Here is an 18,053-nt window from a genome sequence, read left to right as displayed (position 1 = left end):
TTTTTTAGATATTTTCAGACAGAGAAAATTCTTAAAAAATATTTTATAAATTCATCAACGACTAGGTATAATAGTTTCTTATCAGAGTCGCTAAATTGACTTAATCGAAAATTGACTTGATCACCATGTTTTTTTTCGACTCACCAAACAAAGATACAATTCTTTTTACACATATTTTGATAGTTCTAACAATGCAATAAATATGACGTAATATTCTCCAACACAATTGATTTTATAAAAGTTATATTGTTCCAAATTTCAAATTTATAACCCATTTTACGGTACGAAAATAAATCGTAGACGATTATTATTATCCATGTCAATTCTAAATTTTATCTTAGTTGATAACGACGATAAGTTGCCAATAACAGGTGGAATAAAAAAAGCTTAACATGTTTGGTACTTATCTATAAAAACTCTTAAATCTTTTAATCATAATGATGATTGAGATACTAATATAAATGGGTCTATTTATAACATAGATAGTAGGGTTATATAACTTCACAAATCTTTCATAATATAACAAAATTTAAAAAAATTATATAAATTCGTGATAAATAAATAATGATAATGATATCCTCATTAGGATCTCCCGTGCTAAGGATATCATTTACATATTATTCATTGTAATATGGATAACATGAAGTCAATATAAATATAAAAAATCTGAAACAATTATAAATATATTACATGGTGTTTTTGGTTGGTGTCGGTTTCAGTCTGTATTTGGTGTCAGTATATTTCTTATTTCTGATCTCCCTATGTTTTTCATCCAGATTTTTATTTGAGATCTAAAAGTTATAATATTTTTGTGAATTTAGAATGAGATTGGGATTTTTCGTACCGTTGTGTAGGAAACTTTTTTGACAAATGTTGTATTTGTATTTGAGAGAATGCTGGCTTCTTTTTTCCGCCTTCTTGTGTAGATTCTTGATGCGAATATTGGTGAATTTTGGCAAACCCAAGAGCACGGTATGAAGTTCCTACAATAAAAATTGACGTAGGAACTCTATACCTCGCTAGTGGAAAATACCAGGATGATGAACTGATGCTGATGCTGGACCATTCTTCAGGTTGAGATGACACAGTCCTGATTGCGATGATTCTTGATGCGACAAACGTTATTTTAATGGTGTAGTTAGTTATATGTACAGTAGTAACTACTAACCTAATCATGGAAACATAATTTTAAAAAATAACTCATTATAAGATTTCTGACATTTAAAAAGACGAAATTTAATTATGAAATAAATTGATAAGATTTTCTATTACTAGGGTAAAAACAAGTAGATGATCTAAACATTTCATACATGCGCGTTGGCCCATCATCATAAAATGTTTATAATTGTAATATTTTTTAAGCTAATGTCAATATTTGGTGCAGCGAAAACAGACTACTTAATTATTTCAAAATGTCAAATAGTTAGATTTTCTTTAGTAAAAAATCCAGTGATATTTAATTACAACATTGGTAACAATACTATTGAGAATTAACACAAATTAAAGACTTATCACTTTCAGGCAACATTTATATTTTGCATTTGTTAGAAGTTAACATGAGTACAATTCTTCCATCTGGAACCCACATTACAATATCTAAGTACGAACTATTGAAAGAACAAAATAAATTATTTCATTTTCAAAGTTTTATAATGGTACTCCAGCAATTTCGATGAACTACAACACTCTTTAAAAATATATGAATATGTTTAAATTATCGGACTGAAGGATTTTCACCAACTTGGTATTTCTGTAAACATTCTAAAAGATACATTTGATAGTTCAGAATTGTTCGTAATGATAAGCTTTTGGATTTCACTATGTAATACTAGAAGTCGGGATTTGTGTCAGTGCAGAAATTCTGGGACTAACTACCTACTATATGTAATCCTCGTTGCCCAGAATATCAATGGAGGAAAATAATTATACCAAATCAGTGGGCATCTTTGATTTATCACTAAATAACTATAAACATTGTTTTTTGAGGCGGTTCACTTATGTTATTATTAAAAATATGCTGAACGTCGCTAAAAAGGGCATTAATAAATAAATAAACAACATAGATATTCAAACATTAATGAGAAAATAGCATTGTGATAAAAAGAACAAAAAATAGGACATAAGAAAATAACACTGAATTAAAAATGAAATATTATAGGTAAAATATGCTTCTTCCTCCGCGAGATCAAAGGACTAGAAATACGAGTAGGATCATGTTTCGCATATTATTCCTCTATAATAAAAGAAAAACACATTTTGGGAACAAAGTCCTCGAAATATGCCGGCGATGCTCTCCCGTTGTCGGTAATACAAACGAGGGAACAGGGGAACAGAAGGGATAAAGGGATGAAGAGATGAAGAAATTCGCGTACGAGATGAAATTTTTGCCTGCTAGTTTCTTTATATCAATACGCCCTTGTTAATAATACCAACATAATTTTCCGCGCGGATAGGGTGAACCGAAAATGCGTATTAAAATGGAATCATGAATTAATATTTTATTTGTAATGGTTAATTAATTAAGCTGATATGTATATTTCACGTATGAAAATAAAATAATTAGGTACCCAATAAAATTGTGGTAGGTAAATAGGTCATTTGTTCTAGAGCGGGTCATACCTACTCTTTTTTAATATTCTTAACAAATTGATAACACAAAGACATTGTATATTGTCATCCGCTAACAGTTCACCTTTGTTGTGGAGGACATTTTGCAATGGTAAATTAATTAATTTTAATAGTGGACTAAAAGAAAAATCGACTACCATATAGTCTCAACAAAACAAATTTACCTTTTAAGTAAGTAGTCAGTATCATACATAGTTTATGTTGTATTATGTTAGTCTAGATGTACTCTAAGGATCGTTTAGATAAAGAATTGAAACGTAATTTGAAATAGTTTAAGCTAAGTTAAGTGAATAGATCTGAATAGTCAGACACCTATCAACCATCATCTTAACCATCTACTTCTCTCTCAGATTTCAAAAAATTCCCATCTCGTTGATAACCTAGTCCAACTAGCTCAGGATTTGATATTATAAAATATATTTATGTATCGGTTAGGAAAAATTAGTTAAAAAGGTTAAAATTTTCTCGTTTGGCAATTTGTTTATAAATGAGTGATTTAAATCAATCTTTTGATTGCCATTTCTTGTATTAAATTACGGTATCGATTACTGAATACAGCGTTTGGTTATAAGGACCTTGAAAACGCTGCTAGGCTCGATATACTTATCTATTCATAATGTGGACGGCGAATTGAGATATTTCATGTAATTTAAAACCTAGCCAACTAAAAATCTGTCCATGTTATAATAAGGAAGTCACTTTTATGGAGCTATAAACAAAATGTCTGAACTTTATTTGGCGAATACCAGAATATACCGGTTTATAATTTAAACTAACATAATGATTTACTGATAATCATGTGATTTCCTAAACGAAAATGGAAGAATGTCTAGACCGCGTGGTTTCATGCAAAGTTTGTTTGTTAAGGATTTTTTCGTACCTAATTAGTTAAAATGGTCATTGCACTCGTAGATTAATTTAGATAACTCGTAGAATTATCCAAGCTAAAAGCACTTTAAGTTAATCTTAGTTATAACTAAATTAATTTATTTTTTATCGTTCAATCGCGAAGTGCAACGTTCTCTTAATTGAAATTATGACCCATCGCGTAAATACATTGACATATATGGAGCTATAAAACTAATAACGAAGAATATTTAAAAAAAAATTATAACGGGTGTTTTTATCCAACCGATACACCCAACAATATGGCAGTCTTATTTTCAAGGAGGTCATATAATATTTTCATTCACGAGGAAAATGTGAAGAACTATTGCAAATCTTCCTTCCGCCCCGGGATTACCGCTGTAAGGGGTGCTGATATTGCGACCCTCCAAAAACAAATAATAAGAGCCATGTACGCGGATTACTGCAACGTAGTACTAACTTTTTATGCGATTCCTTAGATTAGTTACCTGACAAATTACTATCTGACATGGGGATTTCCAAGCGAACACACGTCGTTAGATTTGAGATTGGATATCTTTTTGAGATTTCTTTTATTTCATACATCGTCATGAATAAAATAACTTCAATAAAAACAAGTTTTTCAAAATCGCAACCATAGAAAATACGAAATATCCTTAGGGTATTTATTTAACTGCAAAGAAATTACATTATTTCTCGTTTAACATAATCTCAATGATAGTAATTTTATCTTTGCCCATAATAATTATTGTCGGCCTCCGTGGTCGAAGGGTAACGCTCTCGACTAGCAAGACAAAGGTCGCTGGTTCAAATCCCGGCGTGCGCAAATTTTATTTGATTGATTTCTGTTATTTCACAATTTAATCATTTAAATAATATAAGGTATATTTGTGGCACGATCCAGAGTGGAATATACTCTCAGTGTCGCTGTGGTATAAGACCACCATTAAGAATGGAAACGTTGCTTGAAATAGCTTTAGCTGTGTTTAGTGACCAGATCTCCATCTTCTTCTCATCCCCACTACCTTCAGCCTCACAGCCTATGGAAATTCCATAGTCTCACTTGATCCAGATGGTTGGAAGTAGTTGGAACACTTGTGTGGTATTCACATTAAAAAATATATATTTTAATCTATTAAACCAACCGGTTTCGATTCACCCTGAACCTACATCAGGGTAATATAAAAAGTTATTTTATTATAATGATTAAAATTATAATTAAATAAAAAAGGATTTGCTCCATGTGAAAAATTAAATAAAAAAATTGTCCCTTCACTTTAGTGTTTATTTCAGTGATCACTAATCATTAGTCATTAGGTATGAATACTTAGATACTGCTAAGTATGAATAAAAAAAACTCTATTTTGTTGTTAGCATTCGCGTGGTTTAGTAACAATTATTTTATATATTTGTGAATGATTGTCGTTAAGTTATGTGGCCACATATTTATTCAAAAATAATTCAAGCAGAAAATGTTTTCCTCTTGATGCTTCAATTAGCTTTTCTCATTTACTTACGTCCATAAAAAGACATCGTACGTCTGAAATGGCTCTCGAAACGAGTTCAACCATTTAGTACACCGCCATAAAAACAATTCGGTATACCAAAAACCCAACGGTAGGTACTCGGTACCCATAGGGTTGCACCCCCTCTAAAACATGTAGAATTCCCTGCATCCCTAGCTTACCCCCTCTATCAAATCTCCCGAGTTTTGCCCACCCCGCCGTTAAGTTACCCGGCCTGTAGCGGAGTTTAGGTTCCCTACCCCTGCTGCTAGTCAGGGGTAGAGAAACCACCCTTAATGATATTTTTTATCCTAATTCTCGTGCCACTTGCGAATTTGTAAACCGTTCAAAGCCAAACTAGCTTTGATAAGTTGATACTGATTGATATCTGTAGCTGAAATTTTAAAGCCACGTTTTTTTAAAGCGAACAAGGCTGAAAAATGCTAGTTCGATTTGGTAAAATAAATTAAAAATCTGGAAACTACATATCTAGTACCAATTTGAAGGTACCAAAAATATAAACGCGGTATAAAGCAGCTGACTTGCAACTCTGAAATACATATCTTATCTTCGAGTAGTTTCTACACCTACAGCAAAAAATATGTTTTTGTGTCCAACTAAAATACATTCTAATGACCTCTGGAATCATGAAAATTACACAGCTTTTTTGTCTAAAATTTGAATTATTTTTAGCTCACTGTATCATTTCCGGGTATAGGGAAATTAAATATTCACTTATGATTTTAAAAAGGTTTAATTAATAAAAAAGAGTGTATGGAGTTTCGTGCAAAGACGGGTGAATATCCACTACGTGTGTAATTTGAATTTCACTTTGGAAGCGAATTTATTTCCACTGACGCTAAATTGATTATTGTGAATGATTTTAAACCGTTATGGTACAACTTTTTTAATCATTTGATAAAATGAAGAACATTAATACTAATGTTAAAAACATAACAGTTTTCTTATCTGTTTGGCGACGGCAAATTGGCAGTTATTGAAACATATGCAGCAATATACATTCAGATACCAAACCGACTTTTAAATTAACGAAAATTAAAAACGCAATAATATTCAGAAATTACAACGCCAGTTTGGCAATTGGATTCTTTTGACATTTAAGACCCGATCCTTTCTCGTATGCAAATTTTATGGGGTGATGTTCCCCGATAATATAAAACCGTCTGGTTCGAATCTGCGGTCCTACGTATGGAACCATAGCATCTCAACATGTTTAATCATTAAAACATCAGAATAATAGAAATATATGTAATTACGAACTGTTTTAGAACGAATTTAAATAGTTCCTAGTTCCTACGTCAAACATTTTTCTCAACACATTTTTGCGACCGACTGCAAAAGTATAATATATTTATAACACACGTTACTTGTAGATTGTAGTACAGTAATATATTGTCCTAAAAGAGATACGGTTGTAGCGAAACCTGATCGGTATTAGGTATAAAAAATAAAAGTGGCATTTACCACGTAAATGTTTGATTTTAATTTCTTTTTTTACTGTATTTGTTCAACAAATTATAATATGTAGGTAGGTATTATAAATTCCACTATCAAAGTATCTGGTCTAGCGTCTAGACAACAAGCTATCGAATCAACAATTTTAATGCGGAAAATGCCCCGCAATTTTTAATGGGGAAAAGTGATTTTGTTTTTACCCATGTTATTAGAATTTACGCACTATTTTTTTCACACTAGTTTAGGTTATATCCTAACCTTGTTCAGAATAGTATTATTATAAAATATTTACAATATATTGACAAAAATGTAAAAGGAGATTTGCAAACACAACCGTTTGATATAATAACAAAACTCTGTACCTAATAAATTAATACATATAATGTATTAGGTAAATTATGCTAATAATTTTCCGTTATAATAATTTATCTAGCATTTTGTCGAAATAGAAAGTTAAACTTTAAAATATCGTAGCGTAGAGTGTTTACTTTGGGTCATTATTTTTCCTGGTGTTTTCGTTTAAATCCTTTTAGAAAGATCGTTAAACGAACGTGTAAATGAAGAGAAAATTCGGCGATGAATTATTACACTCCTAGCGGAGCACTTAGCGGGTCTCCCGCCTAAATATCTCGACCCTGTTTTACCAACCGAGAAAAAAGCGATAAATTTATTTCAATCGGTTGGCAGCGCCGAATCGCTTATCGCAGGCATCACAACATACACCCGTCCCACTCTGGCGGGGTTTTCATTGCGAAATTCGCAATGCGCTAGAGGGGAACGACATGTCTGGATTTAGCCGCACGCGTAATTTGTTTTGACATTTATAAACGCGCACCACTTTCCCGCCCCTTTTTCCGATTTTTTTCTCCACGAATTTCGAATATCGAATGGGGGCGCTTCCCCCAACTGAGCTTTTGGCGAATATGTGGACGTTAAGTATCGATGTATTTGTATGTGTTTATGTATGAATCATTATTATTTGCTATCACGTGCGCACATGAAATGTACACACAATACACAATAGAAATAGATAGATAGGTACCTACTCAATACAGCTTCATTTGAAAATGGAAGCGTCTATTTCTATAAAGCAGTGTTCTTACGCGCCAATTTCAGAGCTTGCTCAAATTGAACAGTGGAAACCTCTTTTTTAACTAACGGATAAAGAGTATCAAATAGAATAAATTTTTAATGTAGGTATCTACATGATTCTGAGATATTAAATATAATAAATGGGTTCGTAAAAAAATCTTGAGTTCAAAACGTAAGGCAAAGATTACAGACCCTATCAAAATCCCGGCTTTTTATTAACGACGGGGGAAATAAACGAGCACTTTATTTATTATAACTTCATCTTTATTAGGCATGTGTTTAGCCGCCATTATCGTCAACTTACGTCGCCAAATCACATCGTCTCCCGAACAACCTGCTATTTAATAAGCCACTTAATGCCTCACATTGTGTCACGTTTTTCAATGTAAGCTATGCCACAGCAGAGGGTTACATCTAAAAAATAATAATGACAAAACTGGTGACCAACGAAGTTCAAAATAAGAACGTAATAATTAAGAAAATTATTGTAAGTTAGAAGATGAGTAATATTGTATTAGTAAATAAATGGTTGTATAACTCATATGTTATTTGTACTGGTAAACCATAGATAGTGTGTTAATGAATTTTGTTTAAAATTTTGTCTCAATACAGGTTCGCCTAGTGAGGCAGGTTCTGTCCAACTTAAATATACTTACAATTATTGTCGCTTTATTGCTGTGCCATTATACACGTTTTTCTTTTACTGTTTGTTTATACATAATGTTACCTTGAATAGTAAGTATGTTTTTATACCTGTTATGTTTTTTACGATAAATAAATAGAACAATACTCATACATATATGTAGTAGTATTATGGCTCTATTACTTATGAATATTTTTTTATATTAGATCCATACAGGCAGCCCTGACATAATATAACTACTCACGATGTCAAAATCAGTATGTATAAAATCAGTCAATAACGAATAGTTTTAAAATGAATACAAAAATGATTTTTTTTTAAACACGTTTTTTGCAATGTAGGGGAAGTGTGGGAGAGAAGGAGGTGTGTAAAAGTAAGGTTGAGAAGTGCGTGGCTCTACAGATTGGTCACCTAAAACGGCTAAAGCCATTTCAATTAAAAGTCGCGATTCCGAAAGGTAGTCTTTCATCAGGGAGATGCTGAAAGTATCTAACAATCTAGCTCATTTAAAATAAGCATTTTTTGTAATCAAATAATAATTTTATTTACACCGAGAAAACTTGTATATAAAATATATAGTTATTGAATCTGGTAAAATTATTCGTATTCCAGCAGGCCTTCAACGAATGAATTGATAAGTTTAAAAATTCTAATATTGTAACGTTTCGTCATGATATTTATCAGGAAAAGGACACCTGCATGAACACGTATTCCGATATATTCTGAATAGATTCATATTTTATTAGGAAATTAATATAATGGATTTCAATAAATCAGCCATATTAATTTTTCACCATGTCTATGAAAATAATAAATTATGCTTTTTAGTGGAGATTTTATTGAAAAACGAGTCCTTTTAAGACGCGGCATTAAGTATAATTATGTGTACGATGAAATTATTTCTTTTGAATAGGGGTGTAATGCTCCTAGTAGTTAAATGAGAGACAACATTTCTACGTAAGTATTACATATTTAATAGCAGCGATGGCAATTTAAAGGGGAAACATAACCGCTCCAAAAGCAAAGTGATTTTCGTAATGTGATGACTTCTAACACGACAGGTAAAATGAAAAATCATGACAGTAAAATCATGACAGTAGGGGAAAATAATACGTGATACTTATAAGTTGGCATTGCACACAGTACGGAAATCTATTGAAAAACACTATTACCTACTTATAAACCTTTAAATTTAAAGTGCCATTTATAACGGGGATATTAGGTACAAGGCACTTTGTCGCCAATGAACCATGTTTTGAGGTTAACAAGTGTAGAAATAAAAGAAAGCGGAAAACGATTCCAAGATAACAATATTTATTCCTACAACTTTAGATACATGAGAACTCTTTAAATAAATAGTTAATATCTCAGGGGTGTGCATCATCCGAAGGATAGAATGCACGGTTGGAAAATTTAAAATTACATTGAGAGATTGACAATAAGGTTGGTGACATTAAAAGTTAACTGACCTGATAAACGTAAAAGGGCGCCATGCAGTGCAATTCAGCATTGCTAAAATTTAAAGAGTAGAGCGTTGGATGACCAAGGTAAAATTAACTAACTGCGGCGTCATCATAGCTCGTAAAATATGTAAACCTTTATTAAAAAACTTTTAATATTGTAGAAGAATTCTATAATTTAGAAAGTCTTATAGAAACTGATTAAATAACCTATAAATCTAAACGCTACGGGTCGGTGATTCTGACGTCATAAATATCTCCAAGGATGCCATAGCGGACGAGACTGACAACAATTATTACGCGACGTAAAATACCATCGAAAAATGGAGCATTTTATAACAACAACAAAAAATCTTCAAAATGTAAGAGTGGAATTCCATATTCATCGATTTTTTTAACACAAGATAACTCGAGAGATTATTAACGAAAACAAGAAAAATGTTTTATCAAATTTTCAGTTAATACTAGAATATTTGAAACCGGTATGCTTTGGGTGTACCTAATTTTGAATGATGTTAATGTAACTGGTTTTTATTTTAAATAATCTTCTTTGGAAATCTAACGTGATTTGACCATGAAGTGAAGAACTATCGTAAATTATTACTTTAGTGATGGCGGGAGTTGTTGAAATAGTGGTACGAACAAAAACCGAAAAAGAAGCCGGCTGACCTTCGAATCGCTTCACACCGAAGATTTTGTCAAATTTGCTCACTAAAGCAACTTAAATTTAAACCAGAATAGGTGTGCGCGTGTTTTTGTACATCTGAAAACGCTCTAACGATGAGTTCTGACATTGCAAAAATTTTAAAACTTTCACAGTTTTGAATTTATTACAAAATTAAGCTATTTACAGCATTCGACATCATTTCCACCACGAGCTATAAATCTTTGAACTATTAACTTATTGGGATTAGTCAAAAACTTATAGTGATATTATTTGTTCTATACACGGAAAAAATGAGTATTGATGATCTATTAAAAATTATTAATAATCGTCCTGATAAACTTTTAATAAATTCGTAATAATATCGGAACACGTGTTGACGAAATGCGAAAACGTTAACATTGTTTTGCGACATCGTGATAATGCATAGGTATTTTACTTAAAGTTTATCAGGAAACCAATCAATTCATTCGTTAACGGCCTGCAATCCCGTTTTAAACCGGATTATTAATAAATTAGCAATATTTTTTATCAGTAAGTTTTCTTGGTTAATTTTGGTAGAAACAGTTTTAAGCCTCAAGCGTAAGTTAGTAATTAAAATTCAAATAAATTCATCAATGTAATATCTTCAATTGATTTAACAATTTTCTGTGCAATCAATTAGCAAAAGTAATTCAACTTAATTTTAAATTAAATGGTTCCCGAATGCCCAATCGTTTTCAACTCTTTACGGGCAGGTATTTACGATGATGTCGAGTAAAGATATTGTAGATTTGCATAAAATTATGCAAAAACAAAATGGTGACCGGCGGAAACTGGTAACGGCATAATATCGACATAAATAAATTGTTTCAGTATGAGTATGCATATCGGCCTCGCACTCTGGAAATTGCGATTAATTTTGCACATCACTACGCGAAGTGGAGCGAAATGTGCAAGACGACCATCACCATCGCGGATTTACTGACAATTATAACGAGAAGAAATGATTAATCGTTGTCTGTCAGAAATACCTAACTAATGCAGTAATGAATAAACATCGGTAGTTTGTATATGTTTATGTATGCAAAATGATGGTAGATATAACTAGCTAATAGCTTGGACACACCACGAGGAGGCAAAAATAGAAAAATACACACATTAAAATTCTTGGGGATATTGATGGAGGACGCTACACCTCGTAATTTCAAAATACTTACGAACACGGTTCCCGGTTAATGTAGGTGTCCTTCATATGAAGATTGCCCTAATGATATCCAACCTTCGATAGGAGAGGATGGCAGAAAAATAACTAGAAGAAGAGCGTTAAAGAGCAGACTTCTCAGCGAAAATGTGGAACATATTTAACTTATTCTCAAGAATTTTTCATTTTTGGTATATGACATCTGATAAGGATTATAAAATTATTATTACGCCAGCTTCCAATAGTAATGAAATAATCCGTAGTTATTCGCAACTTATACTTTTAATAACGCCATCAATTTGAAAGACTCGTCCAGAAAAATGAAAGAAAATAGGCGTTAATGTGACTACGAGAATAATAATATCTGCCTCACATTGAAGCGAATTTAATTCCTCGCAACGGGGAAAAAACAAAAACGAATTACGCTTTTTTGCTCCGCGCTGGTTTTAACGTTTATCGAGTTATTTTAACGACCGACACTTCGCCTTACCTATTTCCGTTCGCCTCAAATTGAAAACTAGGCGTGTCAACCCGTTGGCGGTGGCCAGCTGTGGTACCCGGCCGCCCAGGTAAGTCCTGCTAACGAGGTCGCTCTTACTCTTTACACCTTGTTCTTCTGCTGTCCTGGTAGTTCTTAGTCGTCATCTGTGGATAAACAAAAAACTCACATTAGTTTTGCTTAATAAATATACTTGATTTACACAGGACCAATAGTTTTGATAGGTAGGCAGATATGTTCATGAATTGCACTTGAGTTAATCAATAGTGAAATAAATTTAGTTATAAAACGTTGGTATGAAAAGGGTTAACAGTTATAAGGCATGGGTAGAATAATAAAGATCACAAGAACTATTGAAGATAGTTTTTAGTATTCATAATAACACTGGACAACGGACCTGTCCGCTACAAGCATTTATTCAAGTCTAAATATAATGACTTCTATGGTTCCAATAACCGAATGGAAAACACCCACTAGAAATGCTTTCCATGTAGAGATTTGAATGGAAATCAATGCCTTTTAGTTCTAGCCTATTTAGCATACACTCTATCTCTCTTAAACTTGTGTGACGTCAAATATCGCCATCACATTTGATCTAAATGTAAATATCATACTCATGATGGCACAGTTCTGTATTTGAAAATTAAGCAAAGAATGGTCAGTCTTTGGATGAAATCGCAATTATTGTATCGTTTATTTGTTTTATTTACTTATTGTACTACTATTGTCCTATAATAACACAATACAAAGAATATACTAAATACGAACTGCAGAACATTAGAAATGTACGAAGAAAATGGTGGGTACCTGGCTACAAATTAGCTACAACTGAATGACAAATTGCACAATAACGTACACCAGAAATATTATGATAAATGATCATTGTTTTGATGAAATATTAGTTTTCTAGATATATTGTGATCTAGTCCAGGTGAACGTATGGCTACATACAGAAAAAGATATATAATATCATATTTCTAATTTTTCAATCAAACTTTTCAATATCGTGCACAATGCATTTTATTGTATTGTAATTAAATGCACAAGTGGTTGGTTCCATAATTAACAGAGTAAAATTCTTCACATAGATAATCTTAAATGCTGTTAGAAGTGCATAATATCGTGATAGATAATAAAACTTTTCGGTTTACAACAGAATCAGTTCGAGAACAAATACATTTAACAATCTTCATGTGCAAGAATATGATTTTTTGCTCTCGGTAGGTATTACAAAATTTAGTAATACGTACGTTGAGGCTGAAAATTATAGTAAATGATAGGTTCAACCGATTGACTCATTCATATAATAACATGTGGGAGTATTTCTGTTTCGATTCTCTTCGAAATAATCACGACATGTGGAAGTTGTGAGTGGTAGGTACCTACTATTTGAACACATGGCCCGAGTCCTATGCATGATGCGAACAAACAAAAGCAATGAGACACTCTTACATGTACACGTTTAGACTGGGCCGTAGCGGAAAAGAAAAAATATTAGTCTAGTAATAAATTAATATGGTTCTGGTGTTATATATGTATGTTATATATAGATCCATAAGGCCAAGCAAGGACGATCGATAAAACTCTGTGTCAATATAATATGTGGTCAGTTAGCGATAATTGCGAGCACGGTCAGAATATGATTCTGACAATCGGTAGTCAAAATCCACTGTACAAAAAAATGCTTATTAATGAATGGAGATGAACCAAAGCTCTAAGAAATTCCAATTCAGAAGATTCCATCCCAAACAAAAGTCGTTAGTTATGACTAACGACCTTGTGAACTAATTAACACTATCTTTAGTATCAAAAAGTACAGATGCTTCAGAGTTGCCAGCGTATATAGCAATGTCAATATCGGTCTGGATATCAACAGCGCGACCGTGCTCGTGAAATCTGTATAAATGTATCGGTAGTTACGACATTAGCCTATCGATCAAGTGATCTCTCATCTTTCATGATCTCACATAATTGCATAAATACAAACTTTTATGTAAATGTAAAATAAGCAGTCATTAATTTGACAAAAGATTTTTTTTTTTCAAGAGATTACACTTCGAAATGTATATAATTAAATGTCGTGGTTTTAATATCTTCTAAAACGCTATCGTTGTGTGGTCGTTGGAACAGAATGAAGTATTTGCAACAATAACATTATAAAAATATTATGAAACCAATCTTTGTTGTCTCAATCATAAACGACATTGTCTTTCAAACCATATTATAGTGTCGTAACTACGTTTATTTTGGTCCTTCATTCTATTAACATCAGCTCAATCATTACTCGGTCATCAATAGTTTGACGAAATGTAGGTCTCATTTCTTTAATAATTTCAAATAATAAATTTCAGAGAATATCAGAATTTATCTGAAATTATAGATTTCGAATGAATCGGTCATGAAGAACGTGCGAAGAGCTGAATTCTAAATGCCGCCCCTTGGTTCTACCGCCCGTGTGCACCGCACACATTTAACATACGGTTTGCAGCGCCTCTGCATTTACACACACCTAGGTACATGTACAAGACACAAAGTACATTCGCGGCCAACAAATGAAGTACAGAACGCTGACAAAAAGATGTCCGTAATAACAGGGCACGGCGAATGTCGCGAGATATAATTTGACTCGAGATGTCTGGTTTGTGGTCTCCTTCGTTTTGTGCCCGACTGTGCACACCAACACAAGCACATATAACTGCAGTCAACGCACACAAGCGTGCTCAAATGCATAATACGCTGGTGATGCATGCAATGTTAACTTTTATTATTATTTGCATTCCGGCTACAGTGTTTGTACGCCTCATAATCTGCAGCAGAAAAACAATGCAACAATATTTTTGTTATTAATCACTCGTCTATTGTTTACTATTGTGGCAATAAGAATAAAATATATATCGAGTTATTAATATTTCAAGTCACATAACTATTTTATAAACAGCCGCAAACAAGCGACAATATTCAATGAAGACTTCTAAGATTTAGAAGTGGTATTTACAAAATTTCAATTTAACTGTAATTAAATTTTCTAACGATTAGATCTTTAATTGAATTAAATAGTTTTGTATTGGGTATTTTAATGGGTATTATGTTAAGGTACATATGTGAGTGCTTGAAGCAACTGAATACCTACCTAATATTAATTACTGGTCATCATTGTACCAACGCCATACATCATGTTCAACAAAAAAAACCATCAACTTTGTAGTTAAATCAGGTCAGAGATTGAATTTGAAAGATGTGCTTCATCATTTTCCTTGTAATATTGTTACTACTTGTATGATGAAGAAGGATGAAGTATGGAGGCAATACGATCAAATGGATTTCCTAATCACCGGAGCCGCTATCAGATATTTGATGAGCTGTCTAATATTTGCGGCGAATTTAATTTGATAAGTGCTCAGGGGTGGGTTTTCATCAAAATATTCACGCTGAAACCATCTTGCCTTTTAATCGGTGGAACATGGAAACTAGAAGCAATAAACCGGTGAATTTGGTAAAGTATAAAGCAAACAAAGCACATGTTTTACTAAGAATATTTCCAAAAGATTATCTAGCATATATATTTAATAACCGGTTTCGCCTGTGTTTCAGAAAACAAAATTTCGTTTTTTTAATTGACAACTGGAAAACGTGGTAAAAACGATATTGTAATATCCTCTTTTTAAAGCTCTAAATAAAAGAAGTTCAGTATTTATACTTAGAAATTCCACGGATAAAACTGTTTAAATATTCTGACGCCAAGGCTTTTAGAGACTATTTTTGTTCAGCTTTGTAGTAATGATTATAAAATCAAACATAGTTTCAAATATATATATTATATATATATTTCAGACTTTGTCTAGTGAGGCGGGTAAAAGAAAAGAAAACAATGTAAACAACCTTGAAATTAAATAAACGCCCGGGTTGCCGGCACTGAAACTGAAAACTGAACTGAAATCGTACCGGTTTAAATGAGAGTCTAAAATTGCATCCACGATCTGGATAGATATGACTGACGTGAATTTCATTATCATCTCATCCATCACGCGTTCGTATTGAATGCATCTGCATATATGATTGCTGCAGGGCAAAGGCCTTTGTTGCAACGAGTGAGATGTCAAGAGCATCAACGCATCATTTGACGAAACAAAGACCAGAATTGCAACACTAAATCGATAATAAATTCTAGTCATTCTGAACTATACGTCAGGTTATTTATACGCGCAAATGGTAAAACGCTCAAGTGACTAACTAATTTGTACATTATTTCTTATCCAACGGCAAGTTGCAAAACTAATGAAGATGCAAGTGCAACTAGCACCGGCTATTCTGGTCCTGGTGCAGTCTAAATTGCATTGAAACTACATCATTTATCACCCAGAAGAAAGATGAACAGAATCGATTCGTTGTCCGCTTGGCTGATTTCACTGCGAACGACTTTAACCATTTGTTGTCAGCTTTAAATTACTACGCATTTTAAATTAATTGCACATTGAAATATAAAAACATCAGTAATAACTTATTAGTAATAAGTACATTGAAAATTAAAACATTTCCAAAAAGAAAATATCTAGAAAGATTTACGTAGTTAATTCCCAAGAAATGCAATTAAGTTCATTCACAAAACTAACTATTGTTCTTCAAAAAACTGGTTTTCGGCATTTAATTTGAACCTGCTGTGTGTGGATAGGCGATATTCGCATTTTAAAACCAAGTGTGTTTTATAAACGAACGGTAATACCCAATTAAGTATTAAATATCACAGATTCACAGCAAGTATTTTTTTTAATTGAAGAGTATCTTTAACGAAGATAAGTAAGCATTCATTAATTACGAACAGGAAATTATTGAAATAAATCACTCCCCCGGAGCTTCCCATCAAAGTATAAGTTGTCGTGAAATCATAAGAGTGTACCACCAATTGATTTCGAAATCAAAAACTATTCTAAACTTTCTAATATCCTTTATCCATTGTTCTAAACAAACTAGTTCCGTCTAATCATGTTCCTTTTCGGTGCACATCCGCTCACGTTCGCTGCGCTTGTAAGGATGCGCATAGTGTAAAAAATAAATAAACAAAAAGTCCTGACGAAGTGAGCTTTCATTTTTTGTCAGCGTTTTAAATATCGCGGGGTAAATTTCGAAACCAAATTTATTTAACCCGTATAAATTACGGTCGCCATCACATGAATGTGTTCTTTACAATATTAGATGGGGAGAATTGCCATGGCAGAAGTTTGGAACCCGAGCCATATTATATGGTTTACCAAGTTGGTCCGAAAGTCGGCGTTTTAGAGACATAATAAATAATAATTAAGTATCAGAAAACCTTACGAGATACTCGACATAATAGCTAATGGAATACCATCTCAGTGTGAGTTTTTATAGCTCGAACTGAGATAGCTATTCTTTATTGGTGCTACAACCATTTACATACAATTTGTATACATGAAAGCATTTTTATGGAGCGTTCAATTCAATTGAATAATTAACAAAATTGTTTAATGTTTCTTAAGTAGGAATAAGTACCGCTTTCAACAATCCCTGCAAGTTCCCTGGTTTGCTAATAGTTGTTGTCGGATTGTCGGATGTCACACAATGAACCGTGGAATAAAAAAACAGTTCAAACAAAGAGAGAAAAAGGTTTAAGATAATGGACTGGTTACGAAATTTCTATACTTCACCTCTTACGCCATTCATTTTCTTCTGGATATCAATAATATCCGATGTAAAAAAAACGTTTATGAAGAGCGAAGGGGGGTTCATGTTTTGTTATTTAAATGCGATAATATGCGTGCTTTTTCGGTGTCGTGATAAATTGCCCCGATGTAGTGGAATAGTTACTTTTTTAGTAGAGGAACCCGTAACTGGCAACACTGCAAACAACATAGGAAATAATATTCAAAGGACGCATTTCATAAACTGTAATTATTATGCTGCCATGTACCGATAACCAAAATAGGACGTCAAATAAAACAAAATAAGCTATTGTATTGTGAAGGTATATTAAACAAATACAAGAAAATAATTTCACAAAATGATAGTATTTCGTAATTG

The 18,053-nt window shown here is 32.7% G+C and overlaps 1 long non-coding RNA gene across 1 annotated transcript in view; it reads right to left on the bottom strand.

Moving 5' to 3' along the window:
- Positions 1–12,060: 12,060 nt before the first annotated feature.
- LOC149422258 (uncharacterized) overlaps positions 12,061–18,053 on the bottom strand; it is a 33,848-nt gene continuing 27,855 nt past the window's right edge. The window contains exon 3 of the long non-coding RNA XR_016302413.1: positions 12,061–12,163. This is a non-coding gene — a long non-coding RNA (uncharacterized LOC149422258). The remainder of the gene's footprint in view (positions 12,164–18,053) is intronic.

Source organism: Hesperophylax consimilis, chromosome 7 (assembly GCF_061612785.1).
Source record: "Hesperophylax consimilis isolate HC1 chromosome 7, BYU_Hcon_1.0, whole genome shotgun sequence".
Classification (NCBI taxonomy): Eukaryota; Metazoa; Arthropoda; class Insecta; order Trichoptera; family Limnephilidae; genus Hesperophylax; species Hesperophylax consimilis.
The sequence above is the reverse complement of the archived record's forward strand: the minus strand, read 5'-3'. Positions and strand labels throughout refer to the sequence as shown.